This window comes from Uloborus diversus, chromosome 7 (genome assembly GCF_026930045.1).
Source record: "Uloborus diversus isolate 005 chromosome 7, Udiv.v.3.1, whole genome shotgun sequence".
Lineage (NCBI taxonomy): Eukaryota > Metazoa > Arthropoda > Arachnida > Araneae > Uloboridae > Uloborus > Uloborus diversus.
Genome location: NC_072737.1, coordinates 128,434,349 through 128,448,082, shown reverse-complemented (window position 1 = coordinate 128,448,082; position 13,734 = coordinate 128,434,349).

Sequence of the window (13,734 nt, the reverse complement as noted above, 5' to 3'; positions counted from 1 at the left end):
GGTTATGGTTATGTTTATAAAACTTTTTACACATACCTTTTTCCACAAGGTGAAATTTCGACTTACGCGAGGGGTCTTGGAACACATCCCTCGCATAAGTCGGGACTCGACTGTATATCAAAATATCGGATATTTTCGAACCCTGATCTTTACAGATAATCTCAAAACCCCACAATGACAGCCTTTATTTTAAAATGCAATTCCACACCAGTTAAAATTTAACTCCACATTAATCGAGATAGGATTATTTAAAAATCATTTTCCCACCAAATATCGAAATTTTTACGAACTTGACGTGGGGTGAGAGCTTCATGTACTTTATTTTTCTGCTGATCTAGAAGAGTAGAATTCTTCTAAAGTTTGATTCCAAGAAACAGGTTGTGTCATAATGACACACGATAGATGTGAAACATTTTAACTATTCATCAAACACTTTTGAACAGATTGTGTTTCTTATTCATATTTTTACATAAAATTATATACATGTGTCCACTGATAATGATCATCTTCTTCCTTCTTAAGAAGAGAAATGATCTGTTTACGATAACTAAAGTAAGTAACTACAAATGTACATATTGATCTCCTCGCTGCCTGAACGCAGTACATGCAACCATACAAAATGAGAAAGGAAGCGAGAAGAGTGTAATGTCTCACTTTTCTCCAATACCTGAAGGCAACCAAGCCACTGCTTTCCTTCTAACCGACATTGCTTATCCCAACCACTTTTCGTCACACAAAAAGGTTGGATCATAACTTCAACGCCCTCGTATAAAAAGTTTCACTTAAAAAATCTTTGATTCAGCATTTTATCATAAAAGTATTGATATTTCAACCAGCAAAACTTTAAATGTACCTAATTTCTGACAAACAAGAGCTGTGGCTGGGAGGACTTTTACAATATCAAAATGACCCATGATAACGGTCCTGATCTCAAAGGTAATTCAACACTTGTTAAAACTTAATTATGTATCAATCATGGCCATAATTATTTAAAAATAATTTTCTCAATAAAAATAGTAATTTTTACTAACCTGAAGCGGGGTGATAGCATGCACTTTATTCTTCAGGTGATAAAGAAAGAGTAGCATGGAAAGGAAATAACTAGGCAACCTAAAAATTAGTAAACCCTAATTAGAGCATAATAAAAAGTAGCAACACGCTACTTGAAACGAACTTAGAACATCTCAGTTTTCTGTTTATGATGGAACACACAGCGACTGACATGCTTGTTGAATAAAAAAAGAGTAAATTACCAAAAAAAAAATACCTACAGTTCATTAAATTTTTAATAAAATAGTACCTTTTAAATTGGCTCGCTCAACCTAAAAAATTTATAAAAACTGTGCCGTGTGTCAAGCAAGTGTTGCACTTCATATCCACCTCAAACGCTTTGGCAAATTCATGTGGTTACATTAATTTCATAATCGAATTGACATTTCTTTTACAAATTTCAACTACAGTAGAAGACCATTATAACGCACACCTTGGGACCAAAGCTTTTGCATTATACAGGTTTTGGCGTTATATAGGTCATTTCACAAATTTGGGAATTAATATTCAGAATATATCTATATTGGCACTTCAGAATGGGTTTTATCTGCAATGAGTGGTAAAGCACTAATTATAGAATTAGTTATTCACAAATAAATATGTTTCACAATCAAAAGAAAGTGAATTATCTTGCATTTCTTGTAGCTTCATGGTTTGCATAACAGCTGCATTTTCAAGAGCCATCTGGTATTTTCTTTTTACTGTGAATAATAATTTACATTTAAATGCTTTGAATTATGATGGGAAGATGAAAAACTGTTTCAAAATTTAATTTGCCTAACAATTTTTATGTGTGCAAAGCAAAACAGAGGGATTTTTTTAACTTTAAAACCTATTGTTTACGTCTGAAAAGTTGTGCGGTGGTTTATAGAAAATTGCGTTATATAGGTCGGTGTAATAAATATTTGGCAGAAAATCATAACAAATCATTTTTCCTTAAATCTAAATGGTATTAAAAAATACTGCCAGCAAGCATTGAAAGTTCTATAATTTATAAGCATTTTATTTCCTCAGCATCTCCTTTCAAAAAACAAAAATTTGACACTGTAAATACTTACGTTGCATAAAGAGAAGATTTAACTTGGAGTTTAATAGCTTGAAGGAACATTAAAAACGATACATAAGTCAATTATTGTTGAAGAAATGATAAGGAAAAATAAAAACCTTAACATTAAAACATAAGTTAAAATGGGTTTTAATAACAAGTCACATTCATTTAAAATAAAAATTTCTGCAACATACAGCATTTATAATACAAATCACAAGTTAAGATCTCCTCGCATCACAAGTATATGTTTTGTTTACTTCCACTCGTCGCCAAGCACGAAATTGATCGCGCCAAACCGAATACAGAGATCTATCGTTAAAAAAATTTAATTTACACAATTTAAACTTTTGCCTTGTCTTAAAGTGTTGTTTTTCAATAACGTTGTGATTGGAATAATTGATTTAACAGGAAAACTAACTATAAAAGACCCAAATAAAGTGTCAGAAGGGAATTTTAGCACACCGGAACACATGTTCTTGATATAATTACGCGATAGTTAAAGAAATAGGAATGGACTCACTCAAGTAAAGCTACACACGTATAATTTGAACATTGTAGAACAGTAATATGAGCATTAAAATCTTGGACTCACCTTTAATTTTTCAGATTCTGGGTTTTTCCACAGCACTGTCATACGCTCCATGTTAATCCTACGGGAGAAGAAGAAACACTGCCTCAGGCGGTCTTCGACCAATAGGAAAATGATGCCGCGTTGTCGCAACTCTGAAAACTACGTTTTCATATAGGGACTCTAAGAGAACCCAGGGAACCTCCTTTTTAGCCTCAGAAACCCATATCGTGAGTATAGTGCCTAGAAAGAATAGTGTGCCGATCGGCGCTTTTTCCCCTTCGATTCTTGAAGACAAAATGTATGAAAACCGCTAGAGGGCAGTGCGGTCGAGGTGTACGTTCAATTTCGCGGTGTTTACATTAGTAGACGCGGGATTTTGTTACAATTTAGTTCCGCGTTTCTCTTTTTTACCTTTATTTCGTGAATATTTCATGAAACAGCGTTTAAGGCTTTTAATGGAGGCATTAAAGTTTAATATTAGAAGAAGTAAAGCTTCATCTTGTTTCGTACCAGGGTGCAAAAGTGGATACAAAACATGCAAAGAAAAAGTTTCGCTTTTTAAAGCTCCAGCAGATGAAGAAAAAGAAGTGGAACTCGTTAATTCCCAGGTTAGATAAAGTTTTTGATACATATTGCTAAATTTGTGCTCTGCATTTCGAAAAACATTTTATTGAAACGCATTATAAGCATATTATAAATGGTGAGGAAGTTTTAATTCCTCGAGGAAGACCTTTTTTGAAAGATGAGGCAATTCCGACAATTTTCCCAAATCTGCCAACATACTTTACTAAAAAAATACCAAAGCAAAGGTCCATCAGGAATTATGCAGTTAAGAAAAATGTTCCCTGTTTGAAAAAAATAAAACTTGATCTTTCCGCAGATGAAACTGAAATAACCACGTATAAATCTATTATAGATGAAATTGTTCATATTAATTTGCCTAACGAATATTGGGTTTGTATGAAATTTAAAAAATCTCCAAATATTGTAGTTTTTGCATATAATGAAAATTATGTGGAAAATAATATTGAAGATAAAAAGATCATTATTGAAGTAGAAGAAAATTTACAAATCAATGCTACTATTTTAGTCAAAGGTGTAAAAGTAGATTATCCTGTTTTTAAATCAGTGTCGGATGTCAGAAAACTTTTTATTGACGTTGACGCTAGAATCGTGTGCAATGGGATGGGTACATCAGAGGAATTCAAATTTGTGTTGCCTGTAATGAAACGAACTGAATATTTTGCTGATGGTTCATCTTTAAGACACTGTAAATGCCAAGGTTTTGTATTGAGTGAAAAATTAAGTTGTAATTTTTGTAAAAAGAAACGTAAATATTTGTTGACACAGAGAGCTCTGAAAAACAAAAGAAATATAGCAAATTTACAAAGAAGTATGGTTGCGGAAAAATTAAAAACATGCATCAAGTAACTTACCGTCTGAAGAAAAAATCAATGGATTTATCAAACAAATTAAAAGTTAAGGAAATTAAGAATGAGGCGAAACTTTCGAAACCTTTACAGTTAACTTCGGAAACTGTTTTTAAAATTTAAAAGTAAAAAAAGAACAAAATCGAATTTTCGATAAATCGCTTTGAGGTGCACACCCCCATGCTACAAACTAACTTTGTACTAAATTTCATGAAAATCGGCCGAACGGTATACGCGCTGTGCGCATCACAGGGATCCAGACAGAATTCCGGACAGAAATCCAGACAGAGAGACTCATTTTTATTATTAGTAGAGAAATAAGAGACGCGCTGTTATTGAATACTTAAGGGCCATTCATTAATTACGTAAGGATGATTTTGGCAATTTTTGACCCCCCTCCCCCATGTAAGGGTACGTAAGAATTTTCACCCCCCCCCCCCATTTTTATGTAAGATTCCATTTTTTTTCAAAATGATAAAATAACAAATCTTGAATCGTTATATCACTGGAATCGTTATTAAATTCACATTATTAAATTAAACCTTTTGCGTAAAGAAATAGTTACTGAAAAGAATCTAAACTGAATGTTTTTTCGACTTTTTTTTTTTTTTTTTTTTTTGATGTAATATTAATTACAAATACATGCTGTACGCAATGCGACTCCTTTATTATATTTTACACTATAAATTCTTTGTAAAACAAATAAAAAAACATCTTATCCTAACACGTTTCTTACCTTCCAGACGCAAATGGAACATAATCTCTGCCGAATCACTTGACCGCGCAATTTCTAATGTGAAATATCGACTTGGAAAATATTATGTAAGAATGAGTTTGACCCTCCCCCCAAGTAAGGGTACGTAGAGGCTTTTCCAACCCCCCTCCCCCTCGGGACCCTTACGTATTTAATGAATGGGCCCTTATAGTCTACTATTTTTATTGAAGTAAGGTAGTTTTATAATAAGGTAATTTTATATGCTTCAAAAAATAAACGAACACCCATGTAACAATTAGCACTTATTACAGAATTTGTCTTATGCGCAAAAATAAGTTTAATCCGAAAAACGGGGCTTTTAAACTGCGAAATCAGCATGCAATCGCAGATTTAAAAAGAGTCTGATTGAGGAGCATAACGTACTACTCGAGTGTAGCTCCACCTGGAGTTTCCTCAGATCTGACCTCACTTTTTCCCCGCCGATCGGCACACTACTCTTTCTAGGCACTATATCGTGAGTCCCTATAAATTCCGAACTTAGTTGGGAACAAGGGGGAACGAGCAACATTAAATTTTTCCCCACGTTTCAGAAAGATTTCAAACTTTTATTTTAATCGTTTCTGACAAAAATAATTCGCAACTCCAATAAACTATAGGGGGCGCTGCAGTCACTTTCTAATGACGAATGAAAAAGGTAAAACAAACAAATGCCGTAACTTATAACTTGCTTTGACGCTTAGTGAATGATATTAATTTTTCATCGTGTTTGTGGGAAGCTTTCTTTTCTATTCTTCTGAAATTACATTTCACCACAAACTGTCTGAAGCCTGAAATTTAGCCCAAAGAAAACACGTGGAATGGATTGTTTTACCTTTTTCTTTAGTATTGTTTAATCACCGCAAGGTAGCGTATTCGAGCTCTGGAGTTGCGAATAGAAATTAGCATGGTGCAGAGAAAAATAATGTTGCAAAACATAGTGATGCTACTGTTTATCTTACATTTGTAAATTTAAGTGCTTTCTTCACAAACACTGCTTTAAGAATTATAAATGATTGCAAAATATAGTACCTAATTACTATTTCGGAAAATAAAAACAAATAAGGATTTTATGTCATATTAATTAGCTCTCGACACCTAGAATATTCTATTTTCTCGAAGTTTTCATTCGGTCCCAAAATAATTAGTGTTTTCAATATCCGAAGCTGTCTCTTTCTCGAATGTATTAGTGATGTTCCGGATAACCGTATCCTTATCCGCGGATATCCGAGAGAAAATAAAGATCAGCATCCGCATCCGTTACTGTTTTGACGGATCTTAAACGGATCTTTTCCCTTCTAAAAATTCTTAAATATTTGAATAAAAGACTATTAATTTCCGATTCAATTAGGTTTTTTTCCCTATTTAAATTATAAAGGTATCATTTCCGAGGCCAATTTGTACCTCCCATTACAAAAAGGAAGGGATAATAAATTTTAAAAATGTGTATATGTGTGTCTATTTGTGGCATCGTAGCTCATAAACAGATAAACCGATTTTGATAGTTCATTTTTTCGTTCAAAAGGTGACTTGATCGAAAGTGTGCTTTAGCCTCGTTTTTGTACAACTTTAATTACTGGAGAGCCGGAGACAATTCTAAGCCGATTTAAGGTTTTTCACAGTTATGGTAGTAAAAGATTACCTGTACGTTAAAAATATTGGAACAAATTGAAAGAATGAAGTTTTCTGCGTTTTATATTTATTTGTAACTTTAAAGTTATATACAGTAGGAGCTATAATCTTGTTAAGTAAATTCTAAATGCAATTCTAAGCCTTTATAAGCGTGAATAGTAGCGATTTCATAGTCAGAAAACTAGACGAAAAAGCTCAATGATTTAAAATTTCTATCTTCTGCCAGTTCATATTTTTTAACAATGTGTGTTCTGATTCGCAAAATTCATCTTCGTATGAGGTCGGCCCTCGGGGACATGTTTTTTTTTTTTTAAATTTAATATTGGTTTTTGTTATGTATTTGGGGTTTCTGTTATTCTTCATTTTCGTTTTTCTCAGCATCCTTCAAAAAAAGTGATACTAAATTCTCTATTTACTGATTGTAAAGGTGTTCTTGGCTGTTATTTCTTCGGTCGGGGTAAGTTGGTTGGAATGGGTTAGCGTTGCATTTATGCTGAAATAAAATGCAAAAAATTATTTCTAGCATGTCCAGAAAAGCAGCTTTACACTCTTGCTCCTGTATCCTACAGCTAACGAGCAAGGTAAAAATAAATTTTCACATTTTATGTAAGCATTAATGCAAAGCTGACCCATTCCTTCCAACTCTCCCTCAATTTTGACAGAGATTTCTTTAAGGAATAAATCAGTCTTGATTATATTTTCGCCGAAGATGACATTTTTTGAAGAAACAGTGCCATTACCCTGACGGGAATACCTTCCCTAGCAAATTTTACACTTGGGTAGTTGATTTGGGTTAAAAAAGAAATTGAGGTCCGTATCCGTATCCGCGGATCTTCGACATTAATTATCCGGATCCGGATCCGCGGATCTACTTTTTTAACGATCCGGCACATCACTAGAATGTATACTCTTTTTAAGCAGTACCGGCTCCTAGGGTAGGTGACCTGTGCCATCACCTAGGGTGGCAGAATTTGAGGGGTGGAGGGAAAAAAATAAAAACTCAAATTTGTTCCGAAGGTTTTTTTTTCAATTGAAATTGCAGCAATACATGAGAGCATGCTCAATTCTAAATATAAAATTAGTTAGGGGGCGCTGCAGCAACTGTCTAATGGCTGATGAAAAAGGTAAAACAAACAAATGCCATCACTTATAACTTGCTATCAAGCTTAATGAATGATCTTTCATCGTATTTGTGGTAAGCTTTCTTTTTTATTCGTCAGAAATTACATTAACACCACAAACTGTCTGAAGCCTGTAATTTACCCAAAAGAAATCACGTGGAACGGAATGCTTTACCTTTTTCGGTAGTATTGTTAACCACCGCAAGGTAACGTATTCGAACTCTGGAGTTGCGAGTGGTTTAAAAATATATATAAATTAATGAGACGGGGCATATGTCAACATCGCCCGGGGAGACAAAACTTTCATTTTCTGCATAAAATGTAACCAGAACAAGGAAAAATTAGTTTTCCCTGCAATTTCTGAAATTTCATTGCCGGCTAATTTTGAAAAATTTAAAATTTTGTCAAAAATTAAAAAAAAGTTGCCTTTATGTTTAGATGGCTCAAATAATCGTATTTTGTCGATAGAAACTGCTTACAAGAGTAACAGTCGTTTTAAAATTATGCTTTAAGAGCTTTTGGTTTCATAAACAGCAATGAGTAAGAAAGTTAAGGGGACTGACGAATCGGATCATTTTACAAGTATTTTACTGCAGTACCTAGAAAATTCGAAAACGTGAATAGATCGAAAAAAGAAGTATGTATTCGATTTTGTTCGACCCTAGATTCTTATCAACCCTAGACATTTTCCGAACTTGGAGTTCGAAAATGCGCTTTTGTATCACGCTCGATAGTATTACAGAAAGAGGGCTTGGGGAATCATTTAAGATTTTTTTTTGAATGAAAGTTAAAAAAAAAAAAAAAAGAAGTTTGAATTTTTGGCATCTTGAATTCAAACTATGTTTTTTGCAATCACGAGCGTGTGAGGCGTATGTGTGTGTTTACGCGTGCGTTTGTATGTACGTGCGTGTGTGTGTGTGTGTATGCGTTCATGCGTGTAGGTGTGCACGTGTGTGTGTAGGATACGGATGCAACCTGGAGACGGTGCTCGCTAGAAGAGCAGCATCGGGAGGAGCCGGTCGACGGTGGTGCTGAAGAGGAGGGGGAAATAAAATCATAGGACGCCAAAAACAGTCAAATGAGAACAATAAGCAATTTGTGGTTTCTCAAAAAAAAAGTATTCCATCTTTGTTGAGGTTAGGAATAGGACAGTAGCGGATTTTAGGGGGGGCTAGGGGAGCCGTGCCCCCCAAAAGGATGAATTAATTTAAAACGATTTTATTTCTTATTTTTTAATTGACTTTTTTGTTAATTAAAAAGAACACAAAATACACTCAGCATATTTTGAATAAAAGCATTTTTGTTGACTTAAGAAGTAGTACTGGAGTCAGAGGCCTAGAGTGGCAGAATACATTGAACTCACTGGTTTCGAATTCAAGGGAAGTCGCGATTCGTTCACCAATTCTTCTTTGATGGAAACAATAAGTAACATTTTTTCAAAAAATGTGTAGGCGCACCTAAAAGAGTCATTTTGATCCAGGAACCATTTGTGAAATAGTAGATTTCTTTTCCAGTTTATCAAAAATGCAAAATGAAAGAAATCATATGGTAGTTTCTTGAAAAAACCATGATTATTAATTTAAACGGCATCAATATGTTATCTCAGCTTTATCATGGCTTTAAAAACAAATTAACAACTGCTTTGAAATTCACACATAAATAGTTTCTGAATTCTTCAATAAAACTTATATAATTCGAAGTTATGATTTTAATAATCAAATAGTATTTTATAATTAAAATATAAATTAATTTATAAAAACTCAAATGAGGCATGGGTTTATTCGATAACCTTGCTCTCGTGTTATAAACTTATGACAGTGTTCCCAGTTAAAAAACCGTTCATTGTATAGCTTGAAACGTTAAAGATGTTTTCCGTCCACATTCAACGTATATTAGTGCAGCATAATATTCATGTACTTAGAAGTAGATTCATTGACCTAAAGGAATCCTCAAAAAATAAATAAATGAAAAAACAATTTAAATAAAGTCATGAAAACTACATTATGAAACATCGAATGCTGGGGGGGGGGGGGGGTGGCGCTATTGAATTTTCCGGGCCCTTCCAAAATATTTTTCTGTATCCTCCCCTGGGATAGGATGAGTTTCCAAACTCCTCCTCAGATTTTTTCGAAATGGAACTTTCAAAAATAGAATTATATTTATACAAATTCTGTAAATAGTAGTCATTTTTGTGATTAATTTGTTGTAATCTGGCAAATTTTGGCGTTAATTCCATTATCTTTCATTCTTTCATCTAAAATTATCTTAGTAACGTAACCTGTAATCTGTAAATAATTTCTTGTAATGTACATACAATCCCCTAACATACGACTGAAGTATACGGTCCCCCCCATTTCTGAATGATAAGAATTGTGAATGGAATAAAAAGAAAATATGAGAAAGTGGCAGAACGGTGTGGGATTTTCTAGAATATTTGAGAGGTCTCTATCGAAGTTTATAAATAGCCATGCCGCGTGTTCAAAGGCAGACCGGTTTGAGCCGTAGGGCTGAGAGCATGTATTTAGCTCTGTGGGTACTAGCCTTTGTGCTGTGTTTTTGCGTATTTGGAAGTAAATACTTGTGTGACCGTTACGGTGTTAATTGATATTTGATTAATTGCTGATGACTGGTTTAGCAGTTGTAACTACATTTCCTGTATATAGCTGTAAATAAATTTCCTGTGCTTTTCTCAAGAACTGTATCGTCATTTAAAGAAAGTTTGAAATTGGCACCGAACGTGTAACAATATTATCTCTGATGAAGATATGGAAAAGGAAGGTTTCGAGGACTTACCATTAAAATCTACGTTATAAAACTCTATTCCAGAACATCTTTCGTAACGTTAGGTGAAGGGATGGAAATTGAAATTTTTTGAAATTGAAGTTCCAAAAACACCATCGTTAATGATCATCGATTTGTAAGATGAAGAGAGTTTGGGGTTCTTTTCCAAGTAGGAATGGGATGGTGGGACACTTCTCCGAAATTATTGTAACTAGAAGATCTAAAACTGGATTTTAAACCGTCTTCAGTGATGTTAGAAAGTGAGGACTTTTGGGAACTTTCCCCAGTAATTTTTGAAGTCTTGAAATCGCAATATATGGCTGTCTCGAATTGGGAAGATTGGGCGCCGGAAACATTGGGGGTCGGGCATTGAGTGCCGAGAACATTGGGCCCAATTTGCTCGCCACCCAAAATGCTCACCGCCCAAATTTCCCTGTGCCCAGTATGCCCGGTGCCCAATGTTCCCGACGCCCAATCTGCGGAGCCCAATCTTCCTAGACCGTGGCTATTTTTGGTGACTGCAGTTAGTGGAGGTGAAGGGGGTTGGAACTCTCCCAAGGTAGTTTTTCGAAACTGGATGATCCTAAAAAATGGGATTGTGGGCCACATTTCATGACGTTAGTGGAGGGAGTTCGTCCTTCGAAAGTTTTAGAAGTTGGATGTTCCTCATACAATTTCAGAGAATATTTGTTGATGTTATTGAAAAATGGGGGAACTGGGGACGTTCCACCGGAATTTTCATCTTTATAACCTGTAATTTAAAAGTAGGGCATTAGACACCAAAACCTAGGTTATTGCCCCGTAATGGAAAATCCAGGGAACACTGATTTGGTAAAGTTGGCAACATGGACATGGATACTCTCGTATTAGTTACATTTTTAGTTATTATGTAAAGCGAATTCTTAATGATCTTATTACTCGCACCTGGACATCAAAGAATTGAATCCGTTCTGCATAAAAAAAAGTGCAACAGTGTTTAAAAAATAAATAAATTTAGACATAAATTTAGACACAACACATAAATTAAGTTTTAAAGAAATCATTAATGGAACAAAGAAAAAAAAAATAGCACTAGTGTTGCGCTTTGCGAGTTAACACAACGCGTACTGTTGTATTTATATTCTGGTGCTTTTTCTAACGAAGCATTGTTTTGAAAGCAAATAGAATAAAATAAATTTTCTATCTTCAGAATTATTTTGACTGACTTGTTACAAAACGTTAAAGTTGCTTCTATTCGCAACTCCAACGAACTATAAGGGGCACTGCAGCCACTGTCTAATGCGGACGAAAAAGGTAAAACAAACGCATGCCGTAACGTAGAAAATTCTCATAAGACTAGTAAATTTTGCTCGAATACACGATTTTTTCACTTTATTCTTTTTAAATTAATTTTCAAAGTCTTGAGGATATTCTGGTTCACGTAAAAAGAAATGAGAATTCAAGAAGCATTACTAAACGTCAAAAATTAATGCAAATTACGTAGTTCGTAGTTCTAAACAGCCATTTCCACGATGTTGAATTCGATATTTATCAAATCTTGATAAAACTAAATAATAATTGTGGCCTAACAAGAATAACAATTAATGCTAGATACTTTGATCATATGAAATTACGATTTATTATCAAAAGAAGATGATACTTCTTTGCCTTGCTAAGCTAGCGCTAATCGTTTTGCATTTGTAGCTGAGTTATTTTTCTCAAATTCCCGAATCATTCAATTTAAAAATTTTCTGTTTCGAATACGTTTCTAATTTCTGAATCATGATTTAATTATGTCATGCTATGCAAATCATCAACAAAATTCTCACGGATATATGGTGGTAGTTTACTTTTCAATTGATCTGCCATTATTTCTTTTTACCATTTTATTCTACTCATGATAAAAAATAAAAATGGTTTAACTAACATGCGGAATCTCGCTAAGGATACTTAGCTCACACAATACTAAAACTATTCGCAACTCCAACGAACTATAGGGGGCACTGCAGTCACTGTTTAATGGCGGAATTGAAAACTAAAATAAACGCATGTGGTAGCGAAGAAAATGCTAAAAGTGTTGTGATTTTTGTTCGTACGTATGATTGTTTCGCTTTATTCGTTTGAAAAGATTTTTCAAAGTCTTGTGGATATTCTGACCCATATAGAAAGAGATTAGAAACCAAAAAGTATTACGAAAGTAAACAATTAATGTAGAACACACAGTAAGTTGTTCTGAAGCAGCCATTTTCACGATGTTGAATTCGGAATTCATAAATTTTTGGTTCGCTTCGAACGGCATTTTCATTTTGTTCCGTTTTTTTCTATACATTAGTACATATTAAGTTCAGTTTCGTGACATTTCCAGCATTTGTTGACATTTTTGTCACATAGTGCACATACGTGGCAGACTGTCAAGAGTAACGTTTAACACTAGATAATTTATTTCTATGACTATATGATTGGATATCCAAAGAAATCATGCATTTAATTCATTCGTCATGGAAATAATTTACCTGATATGCGAAATCTTGTCAAGATACATTATTCTTTCACATAATTTTAAAACCATAACACTATAAACAGATTTTTGGCGAACTTTTATTTTTTATTGTTCAAATTCTTAACGTTCTTTCTGGATTTTTCAATCTGTTCTGCGATAAATATTTTCAAGAAAATTTATTTGCATACTGTCTATTTCAGTAGGATACTGTAGTAACAAATTTTATTTAAATCATTTATGTGGAATTAGGTTAAAGAAAAGTGTCCAGTCAATGTTGTTAAGTTCGTTTTTTTTTCATCGAATTGAAAAACTGATATTTATTCAAATTCACTCAGAACAAAATAAATAAAATGTGTACTCACAGTTTATATATGGTGGTAGTTTTCTTTTCAGTTGATTGACCATTATTTCTTTTTACTTATCGAATTCTGTAATCTTACTATCATTTTATTCCACTCATGATAAAAATTAAAAATGGTTTAACTAAAAACGCGAAAACTCGCCAAGGCTACTTTGCTTGCACAATACTAAAACTACTATAACCCTAAACAAATTTGGCGAAACCTTTCAGCTGAGAATAAAAGGAACAAAGTAAATTCTTTCTCGGTTATTCATTTTGTTCTACGATAATATATTCAAGAAAATATTTTGCATACTGTCCATTCCAACTAAATGCTGCTGTAAAATATGATTAGTTAAATTAATTTAAGATTAAAAAAAACTCATATTCTTACAAATTCATACAAAACAATAAAAATTTTTTACCTGGTATAACGTTATCCAATTTTGTTAATCCAGAGTTTTCTTGTTTACGCTTCCACCATTTAATACTTTTTTGAAAGAAATAAGAAAAACTAACATTATTTTGAGA